General features: G+C 42.1%; 1 protein-coding gene across 1 annotated transcript in view; it reads right to left on the bottom strand.

Annotated features, from left to right (window-relative positions):
* The window catches only part of KLF7 (KLF transcription factor 7), a 338268-nt gene that overhangs the window by 276411 nt on the left and 46440 nt on the right, over positions 1-15417 (bottom strand). The window lies entirely within an intron of this gene.

A 15417-nucleotide genomic window follows, 5' to 3' on the forward strand; every position in this document is an offset into this window, starting at 1 on the left:
CACAGGGCATTTGCTGGACCATAAGCAGATCAATCCTTTGTCCCTTCATTAGTATGAAACCAAGAAATGGGTGGATCTACAACAATGCCCTGTGTATCCAGAGCTTTTTCAGTTTTTCTCATGCAGCCTCTTCAACAAAGGTCCTTGCGTTATTGTTTACATATGTGGCACACACACAGACGTGCGTGTGCACACACACACACACACACACAAACACACAGCGACTTTTATGCTGTTGAGAGAAGCCAAATAAACATTTTTTCCCTTTGTTTCTTGACAATTTAACAAGCCTGAGGAAAAAGATGTGGCACTAAGGAGGGACAAAACAATGGAGAGACACGACCAGGAGCGGAGGAGGGGAGAAAGTATTGGGAAGAGGATGTGCAGAAAGATTTTTTTTTGGGCCACAGAGTTCCTGCTAAAAGTAGTTAGGACCCGGGGTGTGTGACCTCCTGGTAATTTCCCCGGGGAGTCACCCCTCAGAGAACTTCTACCGAATCAGAATCAAGAGGAAGCTGAGCTAGGTAAATTCCCAAACTGAGGGGGCTGGCTGGGTGATGACCTAAAGACAGACTGGGACAAGTTTCTAGGCGGCTTTCCCCTTCCTGCTCTAACAGCTCAGCCAAGAAGAGGGGGATGCCGTGGTCAGGGATTCTTGCTGGTATTTTCCGTTGTCGCTCAGCTTCCTGGGTTTGACATGAAGGAATCTGAGGCTTTCTGTGACCACTCTTATTGTCTGGGATCCTTTCCTCAAGAGGCATTCATGAATTTGTCAGGACTGCCAGGAAAGAGTGTGAGTCACGACTTCTAAGCAGACAATATTCGGCTTTAGAAATTCCCAGAGATATGACTTGTTTATAGGAAAGGAAACAGCTATTCTGAGCTGCCAGGGGAAGAGGAAAGCGCTGATCATTTTTTCAAACGCTGTGTTGAAAGGTCACACAAGCGGCCAGAGTGCCAGCAAGAACCTGGTATAGACACTGATGTTAGTAGTTCATTTGTCTACGTTTTGGAGGATATTTTTAGGCTTGGCATTTAAAATGCAAGGCTCATGGCACTGAAATTCTACTCTCAGTCTTAAGCCCAGAGGCCTGAGCTGGCCAAGTATGAGCTAGCGTGGGGGTTAGGGGGATGTAACTGAGGGACCTGTTGGCTTGGCTGAGGAAGCGGAGCCTGCACCTTTGGCTGGAAAGAGAGGCACACACACAAAGGCACCATCTTGGACAACCTTTGAACTTCACATTTCATGAGCAGGCCACTGATTTTCATTCCCATTGTAAGGAAAGTAAAATTTCCTCTACCCTCCTGCGATCTCCAGCTGGGACTGACAAAAGATAGATTAACAGGAGAAAGTATACACATTTTATTTACATGTAAATGGGGATCCTCACAAGAAAAATGAAGACCCAAAGAAGGGACTAGACCTATGTGCATCTATACTAGGTTGAACAAAGAGTAGCAGTCGTGGAAAAGTAGCTAAAACATAAGGGGTGAACAAAAGGAGGATGAACTACTCTAACAAGGTCCGTTGTACAAATTTTTCTCAGCTTCAACTCCCCATCTCTGGTGATAAGAATGTTTCTTTCTCCTGGTACCTCAGAGTGCCCTTATTGCCTCTGCTGTTTTTCAAGTACCTTTAACGCAAAGTACTTAACATGCCAAAGCATCATGTATTGAGATGGCATGTCCTCAACTTCTCCACTGTATTCCATGGTGCCCCCTCTAATGTGTTCTCTTCATAGTGTTAACAACTGTGATGTCAGCAGTCATTATCTTTAAAAACTGTCCAACTTTAGAGAATGTGCCCAAGGAGAGAAACTCAGGGGGATTCTCTCCCATAACACGTGCTTCTGCATTGGCCCACTTTCTTGTGTATTGAGTTTGGTCCTGATATGTTCAAACTCATAAAGGCACCATTTGCACATTTGTCCTTGTTAGCAGAGCCAGTCACCTGATCACAGAGATTGATTTCCAAGGAAAAAAAGAATCCACTGAGTATTCACTGATTCAACAATAATTAACCTATGTGATCATTTCATAGATACCACATTTGATAAAATCAACACATTCCCCTAATTATGAAGTAAACATTCAAATAGAATTAGGATGCCCCTTAAATGTGATAAAGGTGCTCTTGGCTTAAAATAAATAAAGAGTATATTTAATTTGTAAACATTGGAAATATTCAAAATCAGAAACAAACACAAAGATGTCCTTTAATATTATTATCGGGCTTCCCTGGTGGCGCAGTGGTTGAGAGTCCGCCTGCCGATGCAGGGGACACGGGTTCGTGCCCCAATCCCGGAAGATCCCACATGCCGCGGAGCGGCTGGGCCCGCGAGCCATGGCCGCGGAGCCTGTGTGTCCGGAGCCTGTGCTCCGCAACGGGAGAGGCCACAGCAGTGAGAGGCCCGCGTACAGCTAAAAAAAAAAAAAAAAAAAAAAAAAAAAATATTATTATCACTTTAGATTCTCTGGCTAAGGCAATAAGTCATGAAACAAAAAGAATCAATTTTGTGAACTAAGATACTAAAGTACTTGAAAATCACATAAGCATATATCTGGAAAAACCAAATGAATTAGCTAAAAGCTTTCTTAATTAATAAAGAGTTATAAAGTGGCTTGGAATACGATAACTACCTAAAAAGCAATAGTACTCCTATATACTGACAATAACTAAATAGACCATATAATGGAAAAGGAAAGCTATTCTAAGAGCAACAAATATAAAAGACCTACCAACTCAATGAGAAGTGTATTAAAACTTTTAAAACATTGATTGAGAGATACAATTTTAATAATTAATAGGAAGAATTACATTTTTATTAGGTGGAAAAATTCAACATAAAGATGTCAAGGCTTCTCAAACTTATTAAAATAATTCTATCCAAAAATACAACAGGACTTTTCTGGGAAGTCATTAGAATTAGTGTGGACTAATTGCCAAGCTTGGTGCTTATCTTATAACAAGGGCCCAAAACTCTAAAGAGGAAAAGTTAGCAAAATATATTCTTAGGGATCGATCTTGTCAGGTATCAGAACATAGGTGTAAAACATCACTAATTAAAACTGTGAGTTTGATATAAATGTAAAAATATAAACCAAAGGAAAGTGATCAAACACCCTGGAACAGATCCTGTTACACTTAATGTCACATTTATAGATGGCTCTGTAGTTTACAAAGCTTTCTACTTGCATTATCTTTTATGCTTCAAAACCATGCAGTGAAACAATTATTATGCCTATTTTCTTTATGAAGCAACTGATACTCAGAAATTAGGAGACTTGCCCAACATAATAAAATGAAGATGAATGTGGACTTGAGCCCAGATTTTCTGACCTCCCAAAGCACACCTCCTTTTACTATGCTGTTCTCACAAAATAATGGAGAATGGACTTTTTTTTTAGTGATACTGAAATTTAGAGAAAAAAAATATTTAGATTTGCCCCTTACACCATATGCCCCTGCTAAAGATAAACAAATAACAACCTGTAGTTGTTTGAAGATTTCAATACTAGAAATCAAATTATAGAAACCTTGGCAAAAAAAATAGAGACATGAGCCTGAACCAGCATCTGAGGTGTCTCCTCACTGAGCCCACAGAAGCAGGGAGCTGCAATGTTTCTATTCTCTCCTGTTTTCTAGGACTGTCAACCCCTACCTACTCCAGATGAATTTCCTATTATTACAAAGATGTAGAAGTCCCCAAAGTAAAGTTGAAACTCTCCAGGAAATAACAGTTCAAAGGCAGTGTAGTCAATCGTAGTCAATCCGTTTCCAGGGAGGAAGAGGATGATCACAGAGTGACCAATGAGGAGCACTTATTTAAGAGTAAGAACCAACATAAAAAACAAAAAGGAATAGGCAACTAATATACGGTGGGTGCCTATTACGTGTGGCAACTACTCAACTCTGATATTGTAACAAAAGAGTAGCCATAGACAATAAGCATGTAAGAGCCTTAAATGAATGAGCGTGACTGTGTTCCGATAAAACTTTATTTCCGTAAATAGGTAGCAAGCAGACTGTACTTTGACAACTCCTGTGTCAGACCATTTAAAATTAGTTAGGGGACCTCCCTGGTGGTGCAGTGTCTGGGAGTCCGCCTGACAGCACGGGGGACACAGGTTCGAGCCCTGGTCTGGGAGGATCCCACATGCCGCGGAGCAACTGGGCCCGTGAGCCATGGCCGCTGAGCCTGAGTGCCACAACTACTGAAGCCTGTGTGCCTACGGCCCGTGCTCTGCAACAAGAGAAGCCACAACAATGAGAAGCCCGCGCACTGCAACGAAGAGTAGCCCCCACTCGCCGCAACTAGAGAAAGCCCGCGTGCAGCAACGAAGACCCAATGCAGCCTAGATAGATAAATAAATTTATTTTAAAAATAAAAATAAATAAAATTAGTTAGCCCATTAAATTATCATAAATACCATTTAGATAAGAAATAAGAAGCCAAAAGAATTTACTGAATTTGACCACTTGACAGAAGACAGACACTGGGTATTCTCTTTAGTGAGTGGGCAGAGCTATAAGCGGAACTCGGTCTTGTGACTTGAAACCTGGAAAGTGTGTAGTCTTCTCGTTGGACAGCCTCCTTTGACTTGGGGGTGTTCACTGGATTTTGTAGATGGGCAATATCAGGAGGTGGAAGAGAAGCCCATACAGGTTGAGTTTAATTAAAGAAACATTTGTTGCACTGAACCAGGATGGGGTTTTGTGGATGATACACATTGTGATCACTTCAGGAGACAGGAAGCCATGGACTTTCTCATTCACCTCACACACCCTCTCTCCCATCCCAGACATTAAATCTGCTCCTCTGAATACAAAGATTTCTATGGAGTTGTGAAGAGAGGTGTGTGATTGTCATGTGTGTGAGAGGTGCAGGCAGATTGGCAGTTGTTTACGGAAACCAGGAAATCCCGAAAACTGAAGTGATCTAGGACAATTCATTTTACTCCTCTGAATCCAAGTTTCTCTTTCTAGAATGGAAATGTCTTTCCTCAACCTTTTTTTTTCAGGATGTCAGAATAATAAAACAGAAAAAAACTCTATGTAAAGTTCATTGGTACCTCAGGGAAATGTGCTATGAAATGACACAGTCTTATTGTCACCTGATATCTCATGACTTCAGCTGGCTCCACTTCTTTGCATTTCCCTTTCGGCAGGGAACTTTGCCATCTTTACATTAACATATCTCTGTTGAGGGACCAGCACTATTAAGCTGGTGCTTTTGACAACTACATCGACAAGAGACCAGGATATATGACATGTAAAGGTGAAAGGACAGTGACTAAGGGGGGCAAATGAGCTTTTAAACAAGCCTGACACCATCCAGCTAGTTTTCATATTGCCTCCTGTGAGAAATCTTGACATATTGGTACATTGCTATGAGTTATTTCTTCATATAACTGGCTATAGTGGCCTAACATTATTTGATCTTGTAAAGTGTTATCTGGGACTACAAACTTATTTTATTTTAAGCTCAATGACATTTCATCAGGAGTTAACACAGCATGAGTAGCTAAAACTCACTTTGGTATAGTACATGAGGCCCCCAGGATTTCGCTGCTTTATTTTTGTTTGAACAGATAGCTCTCTGACTTTCTCTACTTTTGACAGTTTCTGCTTTTATACAGCTTTATGTGTTTTCAGCCATAATTTTTAGTCCATTATTATATGTTATTTATCTCACCACAAGATTTATTTATTATCTGTAATAGTGAAAACTAACTCACTTCTTTTGCCCATGTTAGCTACATCTAAAAAGGGAAGACATTTATTTCCTGATCATGCTTAGAGGGGTAGAAAGAAAAGGAGACAGAGACAGTTATTAAGGATTCTCTGGGATGCTTCCATGCTGACAAACCTCTTGTTCTGGGCTAGGAGAACAGGGCTTAAACACAGGCAGGGTTCACATTGAGCCCTCAGAGAATTCTTCCAATTTGAGACTAAGACCCTCATAGGTACCTGGATTGTTATAATGCTTTCTGGAAACTCAGAAACTATCGGTCCTAATCTCTATTCAGCTACCAACTATCTGGTCTTTTCTATTTAAAGTTAAGAAATGGTTTATTTTCTAGTTGTAGCTTAATTTTGTTTTGTTTTAAGCTCTCTTACTTGATTTCTGTCCAATCAATAAGGTTGGCCATACATTTAATCTGCTTCTGTCATCTAGACAGCTGAAAAACCAGCTGATTTTTCAACCTACTATGCATAAATTCAGCCTGTATGAAAACTCAGCCTACTTTTTTACCAGCTCTGTGACAGCTTTCTCATCTGTAATATGAGAAAACAGCCACCTAGGTCAGAGAGTCACTGGAAGAATTATATAGCAAACAAGACCACTGTATTTGGTGATTGACAATATATTTTTTCTTAATGAAACAATAACAGCATATGCTTCCAAGAAGATAAACAGTAGATTTCTTCGGTGCTCTGTCCATCGCAGCACTTTGATCATGCTTAACAAGAATTCGTGGGCTTCCCTGGTGGCGCAGTGGTTGAGAGTCCGCCTGCCAACGCAGGGGACATGGGTTCGTGCCCCGGTCCGGGAAGATCCCACATGCCACGGAGCGGCTGGGCCCGTGAGCCATGGCCGCTGAGCCTGCGTGTCCGGAGCCTGTGCTCCACAACGGGAGAGCCCACAATAGTGAGAGGCCCGCGTACCGCAAAAAAAAAAAAAAAAAAAAAGAATTCGTCAATCAGGATAATCATATTAATTGAGAAGGATGTGTTGAATTTTGCATCTGTACTGATTATAATTTAGCCCTCCCTTTAGGAGAACTTTTTATGGATGTATAACATACATACAGAAAAGAAGGAGTTCACAAAATGAACACAGGTGTATAACCAACACTTGGATGAAGAAACAGAATATTTCCAGCATCCCAGAAATGCCCCTGTGTACCCCATCCCATGCACTGGAAAACTCTAAAGAAAACCACTAGCCTGACGTCTAACACTGTAGGTTAGTTGTCTGATTTATAATTTTTTAGACATGGAATTTTATATATGGAATTATTAGTACAAGCCTTTCTGCAGTTTACTTAAGCTTACCACATAAAGAAAGTCTGAGCCCTAAAGTAGTTTGTCTTTAGGCTGACCTGAGGAAAGACAGCTGGAGGAGGAGGGTGAGAAGTACAGGAAACATATAATTTGTCATCCAAACTGGGACACCTTTGAGAGTGAAAGGAGGTGCTATACATCATGATGCTGGGACAAAAGGCATAGTGACTATCCCCAGCAAACCAGGACATGTAGTCTCCCTGGTGAGAAGGGATGGTAGAAGGCAGCAGGGACATACTGGCAGGCAAAATCTATCTTAAAGATCAGAAAATAGAATCCACTCACAGTGCCTGAGATGTATGCGAGATTGGAGGTTAGAGAACAGTGTCCCATAGAGCATGGTCACTGGTAAAACTCAGGTCAATAAATATTTACTGTGTCCCAGGTAGGTGCAAGGCACCACAACGGCACAAAGCCAGCTCAGGCACTGCCCACAGTAAGCTCACAGTCTAATAATGGCAATAAGACAAGTTCACAAATAGGTAAACTGCCAGTGGAAATATACAAAGCACTGAGTTCCAAGGACATATACAAAGTGATACACGGATTCCAAGGAATGAGAGATCATGCCCATTGGTAGACAAGAAAAAGCATCATGGGAGAGGTGGCAGTTAAGATGAATTTAAGAGTCTAATCCAGTGGTTCTCAACCTTGACTGCACGGTAGAATCACGTGGGGAGCTTTTCAAACTCCTGATACCCAGGCAGTACCCCAGAACAATCAAATCAGAATCTCTGGGAATGGGACCCAGGCATAAGTATTTTAAAAGCTCTCCTTGGGGGGCTTCCCTGGTGGTGCAGTGGTGGAGAGTCTGCCTGCCGATGCGGGGGACACGGGTTCGTGCCCCGGAACGGGAAGATCCCACATGCCGCGGAGCGGCTGGTCCCGTGAGCCATGGCCGCTGAGCCTGCGCGTCCGGAGCCTGTGCTCCGCAATGGGAGGGGCCACGACAGTGAGAGACCCGCATACCGCAACAAACAAACAAACAAACAAAAAACCTCTCCTTGGTCATTCTAGTGAAGAGTCAAGTTTGAGAATCACTATTGTAGAAAGACGAATAGGCATTAGCTGGCAGGAAAGGAATATACTAACTAACATCTGTTCCCTCCATTTTTGGTAGGCACACAGAGAAGAATCATCCATTGGGAATTAAATATGGAGGAAAAGCAGCAGGGCAAAAATAATTTAACCCCCTCCAGGAAAAAAATTAATTAATTATGAAACCATTTACTAAGGCCAATAACAGGGCTGGATGGGGAAATAATGCACTGAACATCAAGGGAACTCAGAGTGGTAATAAATCCATCATAAATCTTACAAGCCATCTGATAACTTCTGTTCCTCACATTAGCATCCCATTAAGCCGCTATTAGGCAGAGCAAGGAAACTGAATGAAACCAGCTTCCTGGGTTAGCATTAGCAGCTGGGAGAGAGTTAACAAGCTACAGTCTTTCACCGGCACCTTTAAGGACCTGAGCTCCATTTGTAAAGGATGCCTAGAGGCCCCAACCTTGACCTATCACGCTCATGCTGCGGGAGTTTGGGGGTGGGGGGGCTAGAATTAGTCATAGCGGGGACACAATTTACCGATCAATACCAGCCAATTAGAAAGCTCCCTGCTGTGGAGAGTTCCCTTGGAATGCCAGATGACCTCTGCCCTTGACTTTTCATGGGGGCAGATGTTTCTTTATCACAGCTACTGATAAGGGTGGTATTAGGGGGTGTGTTGCTCATTTCGCATCATGCCAACCCCGCCAGGGCAACCTGAGGCTGAACTTTCTTAGGACTTATGTATGAGCCACCTGCCCGTGGAGACTAAAGGAAGACAGGGATGAAAATTTTATCAGTAATTAACTCACAGCCAACGTGTCACCTTTTTCTGTGAACTCACCTGTGACCTTCAAGAAGCCATTGAGAACAACAGAAAGTAGGAAACTCAATCTTTTTGGTGAATTCACTCTGGTGTCGCTCTCCTGTTCTACCGCTTCTGTTATCTGCCAGGAGAGAGGAGATTCTGAGGCCTGGAGCACAGCCAGAGGTAGCCAGATTTATATCACATCAGTTTTGCCAATCATAGAACCACCTTGTGGAAAAAATCCTGTTAGCTACCATTGTGTTCTATGATCTGGCCCAGGGACCCAAGAGCTTAAGCATGGGCCCCAGGACCTCCCATCCTCCCTGTATCTATCTGATAGCTGTTTGTCATTATTGTTTATGGAGTCGGGCCAATATTTTTCTATCTATTTTCTGAGATCTTTGTCACAGAGGTAATATGCCCCAGGACAAAAAAGTTTAGAAGAAAAATAGATAATTTTGGAAAGTGTTCTGAAGTTTATCATTTATTTTTCTGTCATTTACTTTTAATTTTTATTTAAGGAGGACAATCTATTATTTACAGCTTTTCCTGAAGACTCTAGGGCTTCAGGCATTTGACCCCAATCTCCCTAATTTGTTTCATCCCCTCTTGAAGGACTGCAAACATGATTTCTTCAGATGCCCACTTAAGGAAAACTTCTCAACTCTTCTCCTCCTAAGTAATTCTCTGCCCCCTGTCCCTAGAGAATCATGGTTTTAAAATGAAAAATAAAACAAAGTTTTGAGCTGACTTTAGTAAGTACAAGGCCTGGGGCAAATCATACTGTGAGTCCCTCCCCTACCCTTACCCCAAGCAATAAATCTTTTATTTAAGTCAAACTTGATATAAACGACTATCAAAAATAAACTTGAAGAGGACTTCCCTGGTGGCGCAGTGGCTGAGAATCTGCCTGCCAATGCAGGGGACACGGGTTCGAGCCCTGGTCTGGGAAGATCCCACATGCCGCAGAGCAACTAGGCCCGTGAGCCACAACTACCGAGCCTGCGCGTCTGGAGCCTGTGCTCCACAACAAGAGAGGCCGTGACAGTGAGAGGCCCGCGCACTGCGATGAAGAGTGGCCCCCGCTCGCTGCAACTAGAGAAAGCCCACACACAGAAATGAAGACCCAACACAGCCAAAAATAAATAAATACATAAAATTTTAAAAAAAAAAAAAAAAAAAAAAAAAAAAAAAAATAAACTTGAAGGGAAAAAACAATCTTTTGGAAGGTCAACCTAGGAGTTGTGAGTGGCTATGTTAGGGACTGCATCATAGATTTTGCCTTGGAAATGTAAAAGGAGAAGGAAAGTTTTGTGAGCTGAAGATACATATATACATATTAGGCCCAAGAATATTGAAATCTTTAAATGCACCACCTGGCAGGAGCCACCCTCTTTCTGTCTTAGCCCTTCTCAACCACTAAATCCCTAAGTGACTAACTCTCTAAGCCCTTCCCCGAATATGCAACAGTTGCCCCATGTCACCTGACCTGAAGGATGACTCTGCATACGTTCTTCACTTCTATAAAAGGGGACATTGTCACCTTCCTATCTCATCTAAAAGCTTTGCAACCCTCTGCTGTGTTGTACTCTTGCCAAAAATGTTTGGCCTGATTCTTATCATGAGAGAAAAACTCAGACAAGTCCAAATCGAGGGACATAGATGCTTGTGTGTGTGCAGGCACAAAACTGGCAAAATGTTCAGACAATCACTGGGCCTGGTAAATATTATCAGGCTTATTACTTTTTCAATTTTTCTGTAGGTTCAACATTTTTTCAAAAACCCAAGGTGTACCGTGTACTGACACAGTGTTCAATCTGCTGCATGTAGCACTCCATGAATTAACTATGATAGTAAAAAAAAATTTTTTTACACTAATATTTGGCACAGGAAGTGAAACAGATTGTTAAACCAATTTTTAACAAAATTGGAGGATCTTTATGAAAAACTAAATTCCCTTTATCAGGAAACAATCCCTCAAAGGAAAATAATACCATGTCCAAGGGACCAACTTCCTCATGAAGAGAATTTAGAAAGTTCTTCCTTCCATGATGACAAATCCTGTTTAAATTACCTCATCGAAAGATGAAGAGTTCTTTTTTTTTTTTTTTTTTTTGGCTGTGTTGGGTCTTCGTTTCTGTGCGAGGGCTTTCTCTAGTTGCGGCAAGTGGGGGCCACTCTTCATGGCGGTGCGTGGGCCTCTCACTATCGCGGCCTCTCTTGTTGCGGAGCACAGGCTCCAGACGCGCAGGCTCAGTAGTTGTGGCTCACAGGCCTAGTTGCTCCGCGGCATGTGGGATCTTCCCAGACCAGGACTCGAACCCGTGTCCCCGCCATTGGCAGGCAGATTCTCAACCACTGCGCCACCAGGGAAGCCCCAAGAGTTCTTAATTAACTAACTCAAAGCACTCAGATAACAAAACGGCAAAATTTCAGGAGAAAGCCACTGCACTAGATATGGGAGGACCTCAGAAGTGATTTTATTAACTACATTAACTGGCAAATAGGTTTTCTGCAATGTGAAGGACACCAAAAATGGAGAATCAATTTATTTTTGTCTAAGAAATGTTAGACTAAATGAAATTTCTTGATTTAAGATTGCCAGTTATGTATATTTACTTGTATAGATTACATACACACAAAAATATATATGTGGCATGATACATGGCATGCTTCTAAGTGCAATTTATTAGACTTATTTACCACATTGTTTACCAGTTTTGTGCCCAAAGAAAGACATTAGTCAACTTATAATTTTTTTTTTAAGAATCAATTTTATTTATTTATTTATTTTTGGTTGCATTGGGTCTCCATTGCTGCACACGGGCTTTCTCTAGTTGCGGCAAGTGGGAGCTACTCTTCCTTGCAATGCGTGGGCTTCTCATTGCGGTGGCTTCTCTCGTTGCAGAGCACAGGCTCTAGGCGCACAGGCTTCAGTAGTTGTGACACACAGGCTCAGCAGTTGTGGCTCATGGGCTCTAGAGTGCAGGCTCAGTAGTTGAGGCACGTGGGCTTAGTTGCTCCACGGCATGTGGGATCTTCCCAGACCAGGGATTGAACCCGTGTTCCCTGCATTGGCAGGCGGATTCTTAACCACTGTGCCACCAGGGAAGTCCTATAATTTTTTTAAAGAGGTATATTTGATCAACAAAAATAGTAGACAAGCTTGATAAATTTTCATATTCTAATTCAAATTTATCTAGGCAGTTACATATATTTACTTACATTTTTATGTTATATATTCTATATTTTGTTATGTATTTATAGTTATTTTAGTTATTTTTATTATTACACAAAATTGCCTAATACCCATATCTTAAGAGAGCATTAAAAAGTATAAGAAAGAAAAGATAAACACAGGGTAGGACCATCACAAACTGTGTATCTATAAAAAGAAAATAAGCAGGACATTGTGTATTTCCGACGTGATTAACAAGGCTAATAATCTGCATTCAGAAGCATTAGTTCATGTAGCACACACTACTTACAGCTCCCGGACTGAGGATCAGAATAATAATCATGAGTAGCTTTTCCTGAATGCTTACCAAGTGCCAGGCACTACATTAAGCATTTTGCATATATTATGTGTCTTGTTTAACCCTCATTTTGTAGAGGAAGCTCCTCAGACCCAGAGAAGTTGAGTGATCTGCCCAAGGTCATGCGTTTCATAAGTAGTCAAGCTGAGGTTCAAATCCAAGTGTCTAACTTCAGACCCCACACTTATCACCATTCCAGGCACTGCCTCAAAGTCTGTCTTACAAGTGGCAACAAGTGCCTCAAGATGAGAAAGTGGGGCTTCCCTGGTGGCACAGTGGTTGAGAATCCGCCTGCCAATGCAGGGGACGTGGGTTCGAGCCCTGGACCAGGAAGATCCCACATGCCACGGAGCAACTAAGCCCGTGCGCCACAACTACTGAGACTGTGCTCTAGAGCCTGCGAGCCACAACTACTGAAGCCCGCGTGCCTATAGACCGTGCTCTGCAACAAGAGAAGCCATGGCAATGAGAAGCCCGCGCAGCACAACAAAGAGTAGGCCCTGCTGGCCGCAACTAGAGAACACAACTAGAGAAAGCCCACGCACAGCAACAAAGACCCAACGCAGCCAAAAATAAATAAATAAATTAAAAAAAAAAAAAAAAAAAGATGAGAAAGTGGATGAGGACGCTCATGCACAAGGCACATCACAAAATGACAAAAACAGTATAGGTGTTCTGTTCTCCATTTGTTTTCCCGGCTGAAATCTCAACTATAAGAAACCGCACGGTACTATCTGCAGGTGGACTGAATTGTTGGGGAGTTAGTCATGTGACCGGGGCCAGCCACCCACCACTGCTTTGCAGGATTCTAACACTCTGGCTCTGGCTGAGCTAGCATCCTTCTCATGGTCACCAGCAAAGCCAATGTACAATTCCTGGGAATTAAAAATAGAAGCTGGGTAATAAAATAAAGTCTAATATGTTTTTGCCTTTGTGCTTGGACTAGTTTCACTTGCTCATTTGTGGCCGCCTGCAGAGGCCTCACACCAGCCCTTCAGACCAGTTCCTAGTGTGAAATGGCTGCACCCACACCTCAGCTCAGGGCGTGTGCAGAACCGCTGGGAACGGCACTGCAATTCAAGATGGCGGCAGCGGGCTGTGAGCAGACACAATGCCCCTGGCACTGTGATCCAAAGCCCTGAGCAACACACCTGTGCCAGACACAAGAAAGCTCCACCCCCTCCCCTTAGTGTAAGATTCCTGTAAAGCAACCCTGCCCCTGGCCTAGTGGGGAGAGCCTGTGCAATAGAGCACAAGCTCTCATCTGGCTATTCTCTGATCCAAGAATAAAACTTTCCTTTACTTCTGAGGGACATTCAGTCTGGTTCTGTTGACTCCAAGGACACAGGGCAGGAGGGCCCTTGTTGGGGACCAACTCCGGAGGGTCGATGACAGTTCCCTATCCTACGTACCGTACCGCTGTGAGCTTGACCATGAGCAACACCTTCGCCAAAGCATGGAAAGACCCTGCTGATGGGGAAAAGTATCAACTTGGGGCCTAACCAGGAAAGAACCTTCGTCTTCCACAAACCAGAAGCGCGGCTAAAGATGTTCGTCTTACCAGACTTGAGGGATAATGAAGAATGAAGAAAGCACCAGGTACTGCACTTGGGCACGTAGGAAACATGCAGCAAATGGCTATGGTTGTTACACAGTTTTTATCCTCGTGCTCTCTGTAACAGTGTTTAGTCATGCATCTTAAAAAATCTGTGTCAGAGTGCTGGGGAGAGGGGAAGGTTACCACTAACACAGTCTGAGAGTGGCAGACAGATGGAGCCCTGGGGACCCACATTTTGCTGGGAGAAATCCCAATTCTTTCAGCCCTTAGAGTAGTGGCACATAGCAGAAAGGTGAAATCATTCACTGGACAAATGGATTAGAACACGCGACTTGTATTAGTGGGATCTATGCCATCAGAGCATACATACACTGTATCAGGCTGAATGAAAGCCATTATTTCAAAATTTTAATTTTAACTTGTAATTCAGGTACCATGTTTCCTCAAGCTACATATTCCCCCTACAGTTATAACATCATCAGTTTGACATTGTAAGTCTAAAAAAAGCTATTTTTTAAGAAAAACATTTTTAAGCTGATATATCATTTCCAACACATCCTATATATAAATTATATTTAAAGCTGCTGTGTTTTGGGGGTTATTGAGATTATTTTAATCTGTTAAAAAAGAAAAGCTAACATAATACTTTTGGATACTTCAGACTTATTTCCCTTTGCTTTGATGATCTTCTTTTCTCCCCTTAGTTTTATCTCTGTTCAAAAGCAAAATTTTAAATCCTGTTGGTAGAAACTGAAACAATTTCTGGGTTTTGTACAGCACCTGGCTCATTCCTTAGAATATTCTCTGTTCTATATTTTAATGTACAGTTTTAAAGGTAATAATATAATAAACTTTGGCCTTTAAAATCTCCAAAGAAATCAATTAGCAAGAGAAAGGACTAGGTCATGAGCAGAGTGGGAAAAAAAATCTAACAAGGATAGGAAGTCATAGCAAAGTCCTAAAATGGAGCCTATGTGTGTTGTTGTTCTTGTTCTTGTTCTTTTGTGTAAAGATGTGTGTTTTAAGCAAGCAAATTTTGAGTAAAAAAGTAAGAAATGAGAAAAGTGGTAAGCTGCTTTTGAAGTCCTTTCATAGACAAAGATTTGTAAAGTAAAGAAAAGGAGAAAAGATTTGTAAAAATCAGTGCAGTTCCCTGTGGCTCCTGTTTACACCATCAAGCTCTGACTATTCCAGGCACCATGTGTCAGTATTGTCACTTAGGTTCTTTGTTCTCAGCCAGGAGGAGATGGTGATGCTTTCTCTATTTCTCTTCCTTTCCCTTCATTTTTTCTCCTCCTTCCCTTCCTTTTCTTCTCTCTTCCTCCCTCTGCTTTTATATTCAGTTTCCAATAGAGTGATTTGCCTACAAACATGGTTCCTTTTCCTGGTACAGATAACA

Source organism: Mesoplodon bidens (assembly GCF_964165515.1).
Source record: "Mesoplodon bidens genome assembly, chromosome: 8".
Classification (NCBI taxonomy): Eukaryota; Metazoa; Chordata; class Mammalia; order Artiodactyla; family Ziphiidae; genus Mesoplodon; species Mesoplodon bidens.